The sequence below is a fragment of the Lucilia sericata genome, unplaced genomic scaffold (genome assembly GCF_015586225.1).
Source record: "Lucilia sericata isolate MDLA Ls3-8-SP2 unplaced genomic scaffold, ASM1558622v1 Contig000740F_arrow, whole genome shotgun sequence".
Taxonomy (NCBI): Eukaryota; Metazoa; Arthropoda; class Insecta; order Diptera; family Calliphoridae; genus Lucilia; species Lucilia sericata.
The window spans coordinates 155,685-175,149 of record NW_023994738.1 but is presented as its reverse complement, the minus strand read 5'-3'; the positions used below and the strand labels follow the sequence as shown (position 1 = coordinate 175,149).

At 34.8% G+C, this 19,465-nt stretch overlaps 2 long non-coding RNA genes across 3 annotated transcripts; both read left to right on the top strand.

Annotated features, from left to right (window-relative positions):
* Positions 1-502: 502 nt before the first annotated feature.
* LOC119607743 lies at positions 503-1,710 on the top strand. Its single transcript, XR_005231757.1, has 3 exons — positions 503-780; positions 856-989; positions 1,079-1,710. It is a non-coding gene; the product is annotated as an uncharacterized LOC119607743 (long non-coding RNA).
* An 8,126-nt stretch (positions 1,711-9,836) lies between these two features.
* Positions 9,837-12,645, top strand: LOC119607742. 2 transcript variants are annotated; one of them, XR_005231756.1, is made up of 4 exons: positions 9,837-10,018; positions 11,442-11,543; positions 11,619-11,752; positions 11,842-12,645. It is a non-coding gene; the product is annotated as an uncharacterized LOC119607742 (long non-coding RNA). The 2 variants fall into 2 exon arrangements; XR_005231755.1 differs by lacking the exon at positions 9,837-10,018 and having other exon boundaries at positions 11,347-11,543.
* Positions 12,646-19,465: the final 6,820 nt, after the last annotated feature.

Genomic DNA, 19,465 nt, shown 5'->3' with positions numbered 1-19,465 from the left:
TGATGTTGTTGCCAGGAAATAACCCTCCCACTCGGGATTGAATCCCGCCATGACATCCAATAGTAGGGATGTCCCAAACTTTCCCCGCAGACAATACCTTCCCTACTTACCGCCGCGTTTACTGAATTTTAGCCAGTCATATTAATTAAAATAAAACTTGGAAAGTAGTATTTTCATTTATACATTATAAAAGTTGTTTTATTAAAAAAAAAGAATTTATATAAACGAAAATATCGGAATAAAATTTACAAAAATTTTACTTTTAGATGACGATTTCATATTTTACTCTTATTTCTAGTTTTAATTTTAAGATTTTAGTTTTAAATTTCAATTTTAAAATTTTAGTTTTAAATTTTAATTTTAAGATTTTAGTTTTAAATTTCCATTTTAAAATTTTAGTTTCAAATTTTAGTTTTAAAATTTTAGTTTTAAAGTTTAATTTTAAAATTTTAGTTTTAAAGTTTAATTTTAAAAATTTAGTTATAAATTTTAATTTTACAAATTTAGTTTTAAATTTTAATTTTAAAAATTTAGTTTTAAATTTTGGATTTTTTTTCTTTTTAGTTTTCGACTTTTCTTTTCCAAGTTAGGTTTAATTCAATAGTTCCCTTCTGATAATAATAATTTATAATTTCACTTTCTCAACCTCTCGGATTTATTACCGATTTCCGGCTCTAGTTCCTGGCGGCCAACTACTTTATCGGAAGTATCTCCCAAATGAGGATAGGGTAGATGGATATTTCCTGTTCGTGACGTGTCCAGATGTCAAAGTAGTTTGAGGTACGAATAAATTATAAATTCTCTAATTCCTTTTATTTATTTCTAAATAATTATATATATTTTTTTTTTTATTAGGAGAATTACCTATATAAGATTTTAGGAAAATCTTGGTTAATCAACCTCGCGACTCACTGATCCCTAGGCCAGAGCTCTAACCTAACTCGCGCACGCGTGGTTAATGTTCACACGCGGGATGAAATTTACGAGACGTAAGACTTCCTATTTTTTTATATAAATATCTCACTATTCACTTTTTTTTTAATATATATTTATCTTTTTTTTTTTTATTTTCTTAAAGAAAAGGAACCGAATCGAACGTCCGTCTATGTGTCCCGGTATTTCACTGTACTGTAGTCGGAATATCACCAAATATACCCTAGCACCCCAGGCGTGGTGATGCTAATGCGGCTGCTCCCTCGATGGATGAAGTTTGGTGTTGAGTGGCTTGCAGGTTTGTTTATTTAGCTTTTTCTTATTTTTATTTTGAAGATTTAGTTTTAAGTCTAATGTTAAGTTTACAATTTCTTTTCAATAAAATTTATTTAATTTATAAAAAAAACAAAAATTTAGTTTTTTTTTGTATGACGGAGCCACAACTCCACCTTCTTCTTTGTTGGCCCAGTTCGATTAAAAAAAGAACGAATTTGTCCTCGTTTCCTGCCTCGAAACCTAGCTTTATCGAAAAGATGGCTGATATTTTTTTTTTCAGCTATTTAAAATTCATAGTTTTGTTCATTTGTTTTTGTTTACCAAATTTCCATTTGTCAAAGATGACAAGAATTATAGAAAATCCCTTTATTTTTTTGTTTACTCTTCTTCTTTTTATTAGTAGCTGTTTATTAGGGAGGTGCACACTACAAACCCCACCATTCCTGTTATCCATCCCTGGATACAGGATGGGAGGGAAAAAATCGCACCCTAAATTTTCCTAAAACTTTTCTGGGATTTTGGGTATTTCATTATTCCCATACAAAAAATTTGCGCTATGGCAACCCTTATTCATTCGATAACAAAAGTACAACTCTGTACCGCCGTTAAAAACTGGTCAGGCGGCGACGTACTCTGAACAGCTGCTTGAATGAATGGAAGAGGAGGAGGCAAATAAGAAAAATACTACGCGTGGGTGAAGAAGAAGCACCCAAACAAAAAAAATATCAATGGATACAACGAGGTAAGTAGTTTTTTTGTTGATAAACAATAAAATAACAAAAATATTACTTTAAATAGTTTAAAACAATATAATAATTTTTTCTTTTGTTTCTTTACAGGTTCTGGTGGAGATTTATGGCCAATAAAGGGGTTTTTAAACAAGGTAAGTAAAAGTGTTATACAAATGGGAATTTTATTAGTGGTGTTGCTAACTAACACAACCAAATTTTCTTTCTTTACAGATATCATGTTGGCGGCCCTGGGCCTATATAAAAAAACTGATGGCCGATTCTGAAAGATGGCGGATCGAAGCAGAATGAAATGGTAAGTAAAAAAAAGTGGAAATTATTTTAATTATTTTTATAAAATTTTCTAATAATTTTGTTTTAAATTTTCTAGGTTTTGTTCCAGATGGGCCGGTGTACTATGGATTAAGGTCGTTCCGGAAATTTAAGGTAAGTGAAATGAATTATTTTTGAAATATAAAAAGTGGAATTTAGTGAAAATTAAAATGTGGTTCGGTGCAACAAAAAAAACTTTTTGGTTACAGTGTGCGTCAAAAGTGTGAGTGCCGTGTAAAAAAAAAAATTTTTAATCGAATAAAATAAAAAAATTTGAATAAATTTAAAATAATTTCGGTTCGGGTTTTGGAAAAAGTGAATTCGGGTAAAAAAAAATATTTTGGAATTTACAGTGCGTGTAAAAAGTAAACGGAAAAAAACTTGAAAAAGTTTTAACAATCGTATCGTGTAGAATAATTAAAAGTGAAAATGTTAAAGAAAAATTATTTGATCGGAATTTATAGTGAGTGTCAAAAGTGTTCGGACAAAAAAAAATTAATTTAATGAAAAAAAGTTGGAAAAAGAAAATTGTTTAAGAAATTAGAGTGGTTCTGAAAAGTAACAAAAACAATTTAAAATTTAAATTCGGAAGATACAGTGAGAGCAAAAAGTGAAGTGACAGTGAAATATTTTTTTTCTTCAAATACAGTGGGTGTAAAAAAAAGGTGAAAATTTTTAGTGACTGGATTTAATAAGCGAGACCAACGGAAACTAAAGTTTGAAAATTTACAGTGGCCATCAGAATTTGTGAATCAGTTAAATTTAAAACAAAATTATTTGTGTAAACAAAAATGAAGTGAACCGTGACCAAAACCTTTTGTAACCAAAACAAAAGAAAAATTAATAAAGAAAACTCTAAAAAAATCAAACCAATCCTAAATGGATAAAATAAAAGAAAAGTGAAAATAAAATTATTTCTCCGATTAAAATATCTTTTTGCTTTAATTCAAAATTAATAATTTTATAAATTTTCTTTTACTTTCAGCTAATAAAATTCAATTGGACCTGGGATTTGGCCTTGGTTGCTGCTTCCGTTCAGGAAAGGTAAGTAATAAACCTAAAACTAAATAATATATAATGAAACATAATTTCACTTATATTAAGTTTTCTCTTCATATTCACGACTTAATCGCAGGAATTTGGTAGAAATGTAAGGACTAAGTTCACCAAAGCTCATAGACTAACGTCTAGAGACTTTGGCGAGAAATACCCCTTACAATTTCTCCGGAAATAAAAGTAAAAATATTCAAAAATAAAATTATTTTGAAAGAAAAAAAAGAAAAATATATATATAAAGTGTAATTTTCTAAAAGAAATAATAAATAAAAATGATTTGATCTTAGCTTGGAATTCAGTTTGTCCTTTTAGAAGATTACAAAAAGCTAGATTAAATTAATTCAACTAATTATATTCTATTTCTCTTCCACAGGTTATAAATTCAGATTGGACCTGGACCGGAAGCTTGAATGCGGTATATGAACCCAATTATTGTTCTAAAACGTAAGTACTAACTAATACTGAACTTATCTAAATCAAATGATTAGATATTGAAAATGACTTGTATCATCAAAATTTACTTTAGACCAAATACTAATTGTTTTGTTTTTCCTTTCACAGGTTGAATCATCACATTTTGGTTCCTGAAGAAAATCAACAATACCAGCCAACTGTAAGATCGAGAGGAAAATTTCTCCAATCAACGAAAATTTTAATCGGTAAGTGAAAACTTTAAATTTCTATTATTAACATCTAATTTTAAGTTATTCTGTTTAGTCTAATATTAGATTTAGTATTTAAATTAGATTTAAAAGCAAACTATAGATATATTGCCTTATTTCGTGATCGTTAAGATCATAATGTTTTCCATTAGAAAAAACTATTTTGCCAGGAATAGTTCGTGTTGTGAGAACAACATACCGTAGTGATAGATTTCCCTGTTAACGAGTAATTCACGTGTTTCTACCCGAAACGCTTGTTGGATACTCGTCGCAGCTTTGCTCCCAGACAATTCAAATTGCCAAATTTTAGTCAGCGCTTAGATGACTAATAATTCCTAACCCTGAGCGCATGGTTCCAAAGGGTGCTATGACGGAATTGCATCTATGACTAGCGTCTGACGATCACAACGTGGTCATAAACGAAAATTAATATATTTAGTCTGGTTGAGCACTCGACGAACTACTCGTTAACGGGCAAACTATCACGACTGTTTACTGTTCCACAACACAAATGAACTTCCCTGGTCGTAGGCTTTCACAAAAAAAAAGAAAACAAAGTGTTAAATATAATCAAGGCAAAATATCATTAACAAAATGTTTTGTGTAGAAAGTATCTACTAACTCATTTATACAAAATACAGAAAATAAAATAGGTTTTATCATTTTGGTTCGAGCTAGGAGTAGGTATAATCGTTGGGACTAGAACCACCAAAGATGTTGAAACTATTGTTTTAAATCTTTGGCATGAAATACCCCCAACGATTTTCCTTGAAGGTCTTCAACCTCGTATAGGCTATTACCAATAGGTCTGACAATTCGGCATTTTAAAAATTTCTTGGCTAGTTTAGCATTAAAATTATTTTTGAAATCGCTTTGCTGAAAGTTGCGGCGATAAACCTCTTGACCTGGTACAAACTTGACTTGACGGCAACGGGTATTGTATGTCTTCTCGTGTTTCAAATATGCTTTGTGCAGATTCTCACGAATTTTGTGCCGTACTAAGTCCATTTTTACGGGTTTTGGTACTATGTCGATTTCCGGATCATGAAGACATTGTAGTTTCTTCGCAAGCTTATATACACTTCCGTGCGAAATCATGTTCATACCGAACAGTGCGAAGTACGGCGTAACCCCAATAGACGTTTGGACTGACGACCGCAGCGAAAATTCAATTTCGGACAGGTACTTATCCCACTCAGTGTGATCCTCCTGTAAGTAGGAACGAATTGCGGACAGGATGGACTGGTTAACCCGTTCCGAAGCGTTGGCTTGTGGCGAGTGTGTGGCAGTTTTTACATGCTTTACGCCAAAGCTACAAACCATATCTTGAAATTCTTTGCTGACGAACTGTTTTCCGTTGTCTGACACAACTATTTCCGGGGTACCAAATTTGTGGAATACTTCGGAGATTAGGAATTTTATGACATTTTTCGTATTTGCCTTTGCCATAGCTTTCAAAAGCACGAATTTCGTAAGGTGGTCCAGAACGATGAATATAAATGAATTCCCGTTTTTGGACCGCGGATACGGACCTAGGAAATCGATAAAGATTCTCTGGAACGGGCGCTCCGTTTGAGATTCCGCTCCCATGGGTGGTCGTAAAGTTGAATTGGCGGGTTTTGTTTCTCGACAGATTTGGCAATTGGCTACAAAGGTACGAACCTGTATATTTTGGTTTGGCCAGTAGAAATATTCTTTGACCCTTCGGAGTGTTTTTCCAAAACCTCCATGTGCGGCTTGAGGTGGATTATGGCACTTGGCAATAATGTCTTGGGTCAATTCAAGCGGAACCCAAAGTTTCCAAGCGAAGTCTTCGTTTATTGGAATACCATCGTAAGGCAAAACTCGTTTGTAGACCAAATCGTCAACTACCTTCAAATCTGGTAAACGTTCGGCATTTTCATGGATTTTGGCGATTAAGTCCAGGTAACCTTGCTCTTTAAAATAATTTGACTGCAAATCTATTAAATTATTTACCTCCGCAGATATTTCCTCCATATCATATCTCGATAAGGTGTCAGGTACTATATTTTTGGATCCGGGCCGATGTTCAATAGAGAATGAAAAGGCTTGGAGGTGTAAACTCCACCGAGCTAGTCTGCCACTGAGGTCCTTATGAGACATTAACCATTTGAGGCTACTGTGGTCAGTGATGACGGTAAACGGCAACAGTTCGATGTACGGCCGGAATTTTTTAATTGCCATCACTACCGCCAAGCACTCTCTCTCGGTGACCGAATAGTTTTTCTGGGCACTGGTTAATTTATGAGAGAAGAACGCTACCGGATGCTCGCCGTCGTCTTCATCTTTTTGGAACAAAACTGCTCCCAACCCGACGTCTGAAGCATCACACTGCACGTAAAAATGCTTGTTGAAATCCGGATGTCTAAGTACTGGTGCTGTTGTAAGGGCCGATTTTAATTTGTCGAAGGCTTCTTTAGCTTCGTCCGGAAAACTGAAGACTTTTCCTTTCTTGAGAGTGTTAAATATTGGAGTGGATATGGTGGCATAGTCGGGAATGAAGCGTCTGTACCAACCAGTGGCTCCCATAAAGCTTCTAACCTGCTTCGCGGTTTTCGGGTATGTATATTTTATAATAGTATTAACTTTATCAGGATCAGGTTTTAATTTTCCTCCTCCTACTATATACCCTAGGTACTTCAGTTCCCTGAAGCAGAATTTGGACTTGGCTACGTTGATGGTCAGACTCGCTGAATCCAAACAACGCGCTACCCGTTCCAGCAATTCCAAGTGTGTCTTAAAGTCTGGAGATACTATCAAAAGATCATCTAGATAGACGAAAACTCTATCACGAAGTGCTGCGGGGATCACTTTATCCATTAGGCGACATAACCTTTGGGCTGCATTACACAACCCAAAAGGCATGACCGTAAAATGGTAAAGTGGTCGTCCTGGCACCGTGAATGCAGTTTTCTCCTTACTAGATGCATCTAGTGGTATCTGCCAGAACGCGTCTTTGAGATCAACGCTTGATATGTAATATGTATCCCCTAACCGGCTGAGAAGACCTTCGATGTGCGGCAGAGGATAGGCGTCCTTAACCGTGAGAGCATTTAGCTTACGACCGTCCAGACACAAACGGTTCTTCTCGCCCCTACGGACGAGAGTAACCGGATGGCTCCAAGGACTCTCGCTCTGCTCAATGACCCCAAGGTTAAGCATCCTATCCAGCTCTGCGTACATCAACTTCTGCACAGCTGGTGAGACGGGATAATGTCTGTCTTTAACCGGAATCGCTTCGCGGGTATCGATTGTATGACATTCGAGCGTAGTCTGGCCAAGACCTTTCTTCGTGCAGCAAGGAAATAACGCCACTACTTTTTCTAAAGCCGCCTTGTCATCGGGAGGGAGTACATGTATTTTAAGGTTGTCCTTAACCTCTTCCGACTCCGGACACAAATCCACTTCATTAGTAGCAAGACTACACAAGGCCGGGAATAGACCGAAGCTCTTCATAAAGTCTACGCCTAAGAATAGACTCCTACTTAGCGTTGGTACTAAATATAAGGTAACTTCATTTGAATAATTATTAAAGTTGATCATAGCTTTTACCCGTCCGACAATTTTATGTGAACTGCCATCGGCCGTTTTAACGTAGGACAGAAATTTTTGAACTGGGAGACCCGTACTCTCCACTAACTCCATACAACCTTTACCCAGACAGGAAACGGTAGCTCCACTGTCCAATATACCATCAACCTCGTGTCCATTAATAGGAATTTTTAAATATATTCTAGCATCTTTCCCTTCATACAAACTCGTTGACATTATTTCATGCTTCACTCTTTTCCTGATTTTGTAACGCTGTCTAGCTTTCTTTATCTTGTTAGAGACCTGCCCGAAGATTCTTAATTTAGCTTCATTATATTCATGAATTCTTTGATGTAATGGTTTAATTACATGGACTTTCGGCTTTTCAGCTTCAGGAGTTAAACGCTCGGAATTCGGGTAGGTCTGGACGGAGTATTATCCGGGATTAGGGTTGGTTTGAACGAGTCTCCCCCGTTTGGGACTCGCTCCCCTTCAGGTTTCCCTGACATTTAGGGCACTTAGGCGTGACTACATCGTCTCTACCGCATCGAAAACAAAATATGCGCCTATTGGGTGATGGGCAATCCATGAAGCTATGGCCTGGTTGCTTGCAATTCCAGCATATATACCGGCTACTAGTGGCTAAGGCGTCTACTTCGGGGATAGGTGTCGGCTCTTCATCTCCAAACTGGAGTTCATGTACGCGAGCTGGGACGGAATGTCTAGCTTGAAAAGTCTGCCTTTGAGTGGTAATTAAGTTTTCGGCTCGTTTCGCCTGTTGACAGAACTCATTCAGATTAGAAGTGGTCACAGAAAATAGCAAGTGCGACATTGACGGTTTTAAGTTACTTTTCATAATTTCCACCAAGTCTCGCTCAGAATATGGATTTCGCTGCTGGTTCCTTAGCTTTATCACAGCATTGTAGAAACTTTCGAAGCTTTCCATCGGTAGTTGGCGACGGTCCATTATTTGTTTCTGCAGTTGGAACTCGCTCTCGTACCGTCGGAACTGCGTAAGAAATGCTCCGACCAACTCTTCCCAGGAGCGTATTGGCCTTAACTTGCGGAGGTTCCAGTACCAATCTAAAGCCTGGCCTTCCAACAACGAATGGAAACTTCTTAAAATGTCATTGAAGCTACAATCATAATCCTGCCTCAAGACGTCAATACGGAAGATAAAATCCTCTGCACTCATGGATTTGAATGTGCCATCAAATTTAATCCCCTACTTTGATAAATCCACCTTCCGTGCGATGGAAAAGGCACCTTCTGTGGGCCAGCTAGGGGCTTGCGACGACTGTGGTGGTGGCAAAACTGGATTGAAGTTTAGCGGATGTGTATAAGCTGCTTGTGGTGGCAACGGCTGAAAAGCGTCTGGTTGCTGATTATTAAGCACAGGTATATTTAAATACGATTGTGGTTGAACATTTGTCGCTAAATTGTTATTTTGTTGTAGGACAGGTGGTTGCGGTTCGGCAGGCTGTGGAGGTGATGCTTGGGATAACGCTCGAGTTATGGATTGCGCAATCTCTTGTTGCATATCGCTACGCAAGAACTGCATTTGCCTTTGCAATTCCTCGCGCATAAAATTAACCACCTCGGTTGCGGCTGTCACATTATTAGCAGGTGGAGGTGCTGCCGGTGGCATGCTGGAACGATATTCCTGCTGCACATTCCTGGCAGTAATACTGCTATATTCAGGCGAAGTTATCGTACTGTTTATAAAAGAAGACTCGTGATGAAATCCTGAGCGTTCTTGTGCTAATGATATAAACTGCCGGACGGCGGGTGTTACTGTCGAAGTTGCTGTAGTTGTGGTTGTTGTTGTGGTCATAGTATTAGCGATGGTGTACAAGGGGAGCGCAGCGGAAACCGCAGTTTCAATCACGGTTCTGTTAGCGTTCTCCATTTCAAGATTATTTCTGTTGTCTGCTTGGGATCGACTCCTAGCTGAGCGAGTTAATACCATAGTAGAGAACACCAATATTAAAATGAGCTTGACCAAATAATCGTAAATATTTAGGTCCAATTCAAATGATAAAATGTCAATACATATATATAAATATATAAAAGCAAAATCGAGCGCTAGTAAAAAAAAAAAATATATATATATATTTTTTTAAAGGTAAATCTCAAACGAGATACTAAGAAAATATCTTCCTTTTTCTTTCAAAAAACTAAAAGTCTAAATCTAAAAAGAAAAGATCCAAACTCAAACAAAAAATGAAGATTCAAAACGTAATTTTGTAAACGGCGATGCTTTCGGGAAAGTAAAGTTTGCAGGTAAAGTATATTGAAATTGTTCGAAGATATAGTAGTAATTGTTTTCCTATTGGTTTCAGGAGATGGAGAAGTTAAAATGGATGATAAATGGTAGTGCTTGTTTCACCACAGCAAAAATGTTAAGGTGCAACTAGATGTTGGTTTTAAAAACCTAGTTCTTCTAGGACTACTTTAACTATTTAGCTGTAGACAAACGTGAGTTTTAAACAAACACTAATAGTTTTGCTATTAAGGGTGGCTGCCTATGCTATTCTTTCCTCCCAACTTGAGCAATCTCGCTCTTGCTATGGAAAGCTAATACGAGAGCCTCAAGTTGCTTGGAAAGAACAGGCTGAAGAATCTATAATTCCGCATGACTATATTGCCCACACCAAACGTCGCAACGCGAACCAGACTGGGTTGTCCAGATGTTCGGGACTTACGTTAGTGTGTACAATATTAGTCATGCACAATTATAGATTCCCATCTATTGAAAAGTAGAAATGAAAAAAAAATAAAATAAATAACTATTTCGTCTGACGACGTCGCTACAATTAGGGACTCTTGTTATGACCTAACAGGACTTACGTAGTCTTGACTGAATAGCATTAAGGACTAACTAGATTAATCTATGGACCTACTTCGGGCCCCACGTTGGGCGCCATTTATGTGCTGTGTGGGTTGGTGGATTTGTTGAACATCTGTTTGTTCATTGAACAAACAGAAAACAAAATAAACAACAAAAAAAACAGTGTGGCCAGATTGCCGGCGGCGCTGGTATGCTCGCGATTGCCGGGCTTGGAGCTCGCCGGAGGGGGTGGTCCTTGCCAGCAATCTGTACCGAATACACACACCATCACAAAAAAATCATACCAGCAAAAATATATTAAAGTTAAAGGGCTCAAAGTAGTCTTTCTCCATTTCCCTGCGTACTAGTCTATCGAACAATTCTTCTCCTGGCTGATGTTGTTGCCAGGAAATAACCCTCCCACTCGGGATTGAATCCCGCCATGACATCCAATAGTAGGGATGTCCCAAACTTTCCCCGCAGACAATACCTTCCCTACTTACCGCCGCGTTTACTGAATTTTAGCCAGTCATATTAATTAAAATAAAACTTGGAAAGTAGTATTTTCATTTATACATTATAAAAGTTGTTTTATTAAAAAAAAAGAATTTATATAAACGAAAATATCGGAATAAAATTTACAAAAATTTTACTTTTAGATGACGATTTCATATTTTACTCTTATTTCTAGTTTTAATTTTAAGATTTTAGTTTTAAATTTCAATTTTAAAATTTTAGTTTTAAATTTTAATTTTAAGATTTTAGTTTTAAATTTCCATTTTAAAATTTTAGTTTCAAATTTTAGTTTTAAAATTTTAGTTTTAAAGTTTAATTTTAAAATTTTAGTTTTAAAGTTTAATTTTAAAAATTTAGTTATAAATTTTAATTTTACAAATTTAGTTTTAAATTTTAATTTTAAAAATTTAGTTTTAAATTTTGGATTTTTTTTCTTTTTAGTTTTCGACTTTTCTTTTCCAAGTTAGGTTTAATTCAATAGTTCCCTTCTGATAATAATAATTTATAATTTCACTTTCTCAACCTCTCGGATTTATTACCGATTTCCGGCTCTAGTTCCTGGCGGCCAACTACTTTATCGGAAGTATCTCCCAAATGAGGATAGGGTAGATGGATATTTCCTGTTCGTGACGTGTCCAGATGTCAAAGTAGTTTGAGGTACGAATAAATTATAAATTCTCTAATTCCTTTTATTTATTTCTAAATAATTATATATATTTTTTTTTTTATTAGGAGAATTACCTATATAAGATTTTAGGAAAATCTTGGTTAATCAACCTCGCGACTCACTGATCCCTAGGCCAGAGCTCTAACCTAACTCGCGCACGCGTGGTTAATGTTCACACGCGGGATGAAATTTACGAGACGTAAGACTTCCTATTTTTTTTATATAAATATCTCACTATTCACTTTTTTTTTAATATATATTTATCTTTTTTTTTTTATTTTCTTAAAGAAAAGGAACCGAATCGAACGTCCGTCTATGTGTCCCGGTATTTCACTGTACTGTAGTCGGAATATCACCAAATATACCCTAGCACCCCAGGCGTGGTGATGCTAATGCGGCTGCTCCCTCGATGGATGAAGTTTGGTGTTGAGTGGCTTGCAGGTTTGTTTATTTAGCTTTTTCTTATTTTTATTTTGAAGATTTAGTTTTAAGTCTAATGTTAAGTTTACAATTTCTTTTCAATAAAATTTATTTAATTTATAAAAAAAACAAAAATTTAGTTTTTTTTTGTATGACGGAGCCACAACTCCACCTTCTTCTTTGTTGGCCCAGTTCGATTAAAAAAAAGAACGAATTTGTCCTCGTTTCCTGCCTCGAAACCTAGCTTTATCGAAAAGATGGCTGATATTTTTTTTTTCAGCTATTTAAAATTCATAGTTTTGTTCATTTGTTTTTGTTTACCAAATTTCCATTTGTCAAAGATGACAAGAATTATAGAAAATCCCTTTATTTTTTTGTTTACTCTTCTTCTTTTTATTAGTAGCTGTTTATTAGGGAGGTGCACACTACACATTCTAATTTTTCGTAAATGAAGTATCTGAGGAAGATGGAAGAAAGTTATTGACTTGTAATAATTGATTGATTGACTTAAAATAAATATTGATATCAGAATAAAATAGTATGGGTTTTTAGAACGTTTTTCTATCAACGATATTTCAGTAATTTGTAACAATTTGTTAATTAAATTTGCAACGAGAGAGTATGAGAATGATAAATATGACAGTTCGTTGATAGAGAATTTTTACTGGATATTTTTTCTCCAGTAAAAGATATCAAACATATGAATGTTCACAACAAATTATTGCTATTTGAAAATGTAAACAAAACAAAAATTTGGTGACTTCGGCATTTTTCAAAGAAAAAATATAAATTAATAACACACGAATATTAAAAAATGATTTGTAATTGGATTAATTATAAATTTATTTCTCATGAATTAGTTTTCAATTGAGTTTGTTGTGAAAAATCATAACAACCTATATCAATATACCGTTTTTAGAACAATTTAATTGAATTTTTTTAAAAATAAACAATTGTACTTTTTTCTACTCAATTGTACTGCTTTTTTAACTACGATGTACGTCTGAGACCCAACAAAGTATATATATTCTGGGTCCTTATGCAATTCTGAGTTGATTTAGCTATGTCCGTCTGTCTGTCTGGTTAAAACACGCTCACGTTAAAACTAAGCAAATGACATCAACCAAATTCACTGAGAATATTCATTGTTTTCCTAAGCAGTTTGGCAAAATCGGTTCACAACGTAAAAAGTTATGAGTAAAAATTTCAGACTACCTAAAAATATTATGTTTTTTCCCCTAATTCTTGAGTAGTTTTCTCAGAAACTATAGATTAATTATCTTTAAAATTGTAGCAATCGATCCAAAATTTCCCATAGCCCCCATACAAAGGTACATATTCCCGGAAATTAATTTATCGTTAATAACTTCCTCAAATATATCGGTATCAACACAAAATTTTGTACATATTGACATTATATGAACAGGAATCAAAACTACGGTCCACAATTAGTCATAGTTCCCATATAAGGTCCACTTTCGAAAACCACTTAAATGAACATATTTTATTGATAAATAAAGCTATCAGGATAAAATTCGACATGAATATGTTTTGTATATACATAAATCATTCTACGGAATTATTTTCCGGATTGGTCCATAATTAGTCATAGCTCCCATATAAGGTTCACATCAGAAAATCACTTAATCGAGCATAATTCATAGATAAATAAAGCTATCTGGATAAAATTTGACATGAATGTGTTTTGTGTGTATATGAATTGCTCTACGAATTTGTTCCGGATCGGTCCATAATCTGTCGTAGCTCCCATATAAGGCCCACATCCGAAAATCACTCAAATGCGCATAATTCATTGATTAATAAAGCTATCAGGGTAGAACTCGAGGTGAATATGTTTTGTATATAGATATAAATCATTAAGTGAAATTTTTTCCGGATCAGTCCACAATTGGTACTAGCTCCCATATAAGGTCCACATCCTAAAATCATTTAAACAAGCTTAATTCATTGATAAATAAAGCTATCGGGATAAAATTCGGCATGATATTTATATTAATTTTGTGTATAAATATTAATTACTTTACGATTTTTTTTTTTCGGATCGGTCCATAATTGGTCATAGGTCCCATATATATATAAATCATTCGTGAACATTTTCCACATCAGTCCATAATTGGTTACATTCCATATAAGGAATTTTTCCAGCATTGGTCCATAACTAGCTCCCATATAAGGTTCACTTCTGAAAACCACTTAATGCCAAATAATTTATTATTAAACTGGACATGAGTATGTTCTGTGTATAGATAAATCATTTTGATTATTTTTTTTCGAATTAGTCCATTATTGGTCATAGTTCCCATATAAATTATCGGCAGGATCGGCACATATCTGAAAATCACTTACATACATACATGCATAAAGAAGTTACAAAATGATAAATAGTATCTTAATTACGGAAACAAATCATATGCCGGGTTTTACAGTTCTCCATAAGGGAAATAAAGTACTTTAGTACTTAGTATGTATTTTAATACTTAAGTAAAATTTATTTCTTTGGTATAAATTATAAATTCGGCCCTATAACTTTAACCATTTATAACATATTTATATTGGGTTTTAATAAAAAGTAGTTTGCTGGTGGAGGGTATTTAAGATTCGGCAGAGCCAAATATAGCATTCTAACTTGTTTCGTTTAGCATTGTTGTTGTTCATTATGTTTTGCTTTTGCTATAATAATGATATAGTCGGGAAAATGAAATACATATGTAAATTAATATTTTATAAAATTTATGTTTTTTAATTACACTATGGTGAAGGGTATATAAGATTCGGCACAGCCGAATATAGCACTCTTACTTGTTAAAGAGAATTTTGTTTTTTGTTCATAAATAAAATTTGAAAAAACAGGTAAAAAGTAAATTTATGTTTTCAAATTGAATAGTAATGTGATTTATTTTTCATAATAACACATTTATCTTCTATTACCTTGTTCCGATACATTTAAGCAATTTATGGATGAAAAACTAATTTTCTGAAAGAGGCTTTATATGGGGGCTAGGGGTAAATATGGACCAAGTCTGATAAAATTTTGTGAATATATTCATATTTACATAATATTTTATTGTGCTAAATTTCATCGAGATATTTATGTTTATAAGTTAATTTTGGACATTCAAGTAATTTTCTGAAGGGGACTTTGTATGGGAGCTAGGGTCAACTGAGGCCCGATCTTTATGAAATTTGGCAAAGTCATCAAGACTTGTATAAAACTTAGTTGTGCCGCTTTTTATCGATATACAGGTATATTAAACATAATTATAAGCTTCGGGGGGATTCTGTTGTATGGGGCTAGGTGAAATAATGAACCGATTTTAACCCTTTTCAATAGGCTTCATCAAAAAAGCGTGTGTGCCAAATTACATCCAATTATCATGAAAATTGCTACCTGCACCTTGCGCACAAGGTTTACATGGACACCCAGCCAGACGGACATACGGACATAGCTAAATCGACTCAGAAAACGATTCTAAGCCGATTGGTATACTTTATACCTACTTTACCCTACACCACTAAAGTGGTGTAGGGTATAATGAACAAAAAACCTAAAAAATACTTTATTGACCTTAAAAAATACGTTCATATTTTATCAAAAATATCGTTAATTAATATCACGATTTTACTTTTTATGGTAGAAAATTAAAATATTGGATATTCTTTAAAAAATACAAGAAATTTTGTTAAAAATAATTGTTCATATGAAGTTTTTTTTTTAAATTTATAAAATTTTACATAGGCAAATTACTTAATTGATTCACTATATATATACATATGTTTATTTTTCAACTCTTTAAGACTTACGATTTGTCACGATGGAAATGCCCATATTGTGATTATTTACAAAATACATAGAGAACTGGAATTGGTTGTCAACAAAATTACTCGAAAATGTTCAGTTGTTTTCACATGAGAATTAAATACGAATCATTTTAATAAGAAAACAAGTAAGAAATTATAGTCGGGCGAGGCCGACCATATAATACCCTACACCTGTTACAAAAATAAAATGTGATTTAGTTTTCATAATAAAGCATTTAAGTTGAATTGCACCTTGCCTTGAATTATACTTAAGCCATTTATTGTTGAATAAAATTGTGAACATTTAAGTCAAATTTTGAAGGGGGATTTGTATAAGGGCTATGGTCAAATGAGACCTTATAATTATAAAATTCATGCGAGTCATCAAGACTAGTATAGAACTTGGTTTTGCAGCTTTTTGTCGAGATACGAGTATATTAAACATAATTATAAACTTAAAATCCCTATTCGTCGTTTTCAGTCTAGGTGAAATAATGGACCGATGTTAACCATTTTCAATAAGCTTCGTCTCCGGTACCATAGAAGATCATCTGCCAAATTTCATTGAATTATCTTCAAAAATACGACCTGTAGTTTGATTAAAAGGTTTACAAGCCCTATTCGGGGGTTCAGTTGTATGGGGGCTAGATGAGAAAATGGACCGATGTTAACCATTTTCAATAGGCTTCGTCTCTGGGACAATAGAAGATCATGTGCCAAATTTCATTGAATTATCTTCAAAATTGCGACCTGTAGTTTGATTAAAAGTTTACAAGCCCTATTCGGGGGTTCAGTTGTATGGGGGCTAGATGAGAAAATGGACCGATGTTAACCATTTTCAATAGGCTTCGTCTCTGGGACAATAGAAGATCATGTGCCAAATTTCATTGAATTATCTTCAAAATTGCGACCTGTAGTTTGATTACAAGGTTTACAAGCCCTATTCGGGGGCTCAGTTGTATGGGGGCTAGGTGAAATAATGGACCGATATTAACCATTTTCAATAGGCTTCGTCCCTGGGCCAATAGAAGATCATATGCTAAATTTCATTGAATTATCTTCAAAATTGCGACCTGTAGTTTGATTACAAGGTTTACATGGACGGACAGACGGACGGACGGACGGACAGACCAAATTTCATTGAATTATCTTCAAAAATACGACCTGTAGTTTGATTAAAAGGTTTACAAGCCCTATTCGGGGGTTCAGTTGTATGGGGGCTAGATGAGAAAATGGACCGATGTTAACCATTTTCAATAAGCTTCGTCTCCGGTACCATAGAAGATCATCTGCCAAATTTCATTGAATTATCTTCAAAAATACGACCTGTAGTTTGATTAAAAGGTTTACAAGCCCTATTCGGGGGTTCAGTTGTATGGGGGCTAGATGAGAAAATGGACCGATGTTAACCATTTTCAATAGGCTTCGTCTCTGGGACAATAGAAGATCATGTGCTAAATTTCATTGAATTATCTGCAAAATTGCGACCTGTAGTTTGATTAAAAGTTTTCAAACCCTATTCGGGGGTTCAGTTGTATGGGGGCTAGATGAGAAAATGGACCGATGTTAACCATTTTCAATAGGCTTCGTCTCTGGGACAATAGAAGATCATGTGCCAAATTTCATTGAATTATCTTCAAAATTGCGACCTGTAGTTTGATTAAAAGTTTTCAAACCCTATTCGGGGGTTCAGTTGTATGGGGGCTAGATGAGAAAATGGACCGATGTTAACCATTTTCAATAGGCTTCGTCTCTGGGACAATAGAAGATCATGTGCCAAATTTCATTGAATTATCTTCAAAATTGCGACCTGTAGTTTGATTAAAAGTTTACAAGCCCTATTCGGGGGTTCAGTTGTATGGGGGCTAGATGAGAAAATGGACCGATGTTAACCATTTTCAATAGGCTTCGTCTCTGGGACAATAGAAGATCATGTGCCAAATTTCATTGAATTATCTTCAAAATTGCGACCTGTTGTTTGATTACAAGGTTTACAAGCCCTATTCGAGGGCTCAGTTGTATGGGGGCTAGGTGAGATAATGGACCGATATTAACCATTTTCAATAGGCTTCGTCCCTGGGCCAATAGAAGATCATGTGCCAAATTTCATTGAATTATCTTCAAAATTGCGACCTGTAGTTTACATGGACGGACAGACGGACGGACGGACGGACATAGCTAAATCGACTCAGAAAATGATTCTAAGCCGATTGGTATACTTTAAGGTGGGTATAGGACCAATATTATTGTGCGTTACAAACATCAGCACAAATCCAATATACCCTCCCCACTGAAGTGGTGTAGGGTATAACAAATCATTCACTTTACTTTAATAAATTTCATTCTTAAAATCTTTAAATGGTCATAATCTTTTTCTGTAAAATATGTAAAAAAAAATTTATTCAAAAAATTGTTTTACTCTTTTCTTTATGTCATCTATTTTCATTTCAAAATCTGGTCGCCTTAATTAAGTACATATTATTTATACCCTACACCACTTCAGTGGGGAGGGTATATTGGATTTGTGCTGATGTTTGTAACGCACAATAATATTGGTCCTATACCCACCTTAAAGTATACCAATCGGCTTAGAATCATTTTCTGAGTCGATTTAGCTATGTCCGTCCGTCCGTCTGTCCGTCCATGTAAACCATGTAATCAAACTACAGGTCGCAATTTGAAGATAATTCAATGAAATTTGGCACATGATCTTCTATTGGCCCAGGGACGAAGCCTATTGAAAATGGTTAATATCGGTCCATTATTTCACCTAGCCCCCATACAACTGAGCCCCCGAATAGGGCTTGTAAACCTTGTAATCAAACTACAGGTCGCAATTTTGAAGATAATTCAATGAAATTTGGCACATGATCTTCTATTGTCCCAGAGACGAATCCTATTGAAAATGGTTAACATCGGTCCATTTTCTCATCTAGCCCCATACAACTGAACCCCCGAATAGGGCTTGTAAACTTTTAATCAAACTACAGGTCGCAATTTTGAAGATAATTCAATGAAATTTGGCACATGATCTTCTACTGTCCCAGAGACGAAGCCTATTGAAAATGGTTAACATCGGTCCATTTTCTCATCTAGCCCCCATACAACTGAACCCCCGAATAGGGTTTGAAAACTTTTAATCAAACTACAGGTCGCAATTTTGCAGATAATTCAATGAAATTTGGCACATGATCTTCTATTGTCCCAGAGACGAAGCCTATTGAAAATGGTTAACATCGGTCCATTTTCTCATCTAGCCCCCATACAACTGAACCCCCGAATAGGGCTTGTAAACCTTTTAATCAAACTACAGGTCGTATTTTTGAAGATAATTCAATGAAATTTGGCAGATGATCTTCTATGGTACCGGAGACGAAGCTTATTGAAAATGGTTAACATCGGTCCATTATTTCACCTAGACCCCATACAACTGAAAACGACGAATAGGGATTTTAAGTTTATAATTATGTTTAATATACTCGTATCTCGACAAAAAGCTGCAAAACCAAGTTCTATACTAGCCTTGATGATTCGCATGAATTTTATAATTATAGGGTCTCATTTGACCATAGCCCTTATACAAATCCCCCTTCAAAATTTGACTTAAATGTTCACAATTTTATTCAACAATAAATGGCTTAAGTATAATTCAAGGCAAGGTGCAATTCAACTT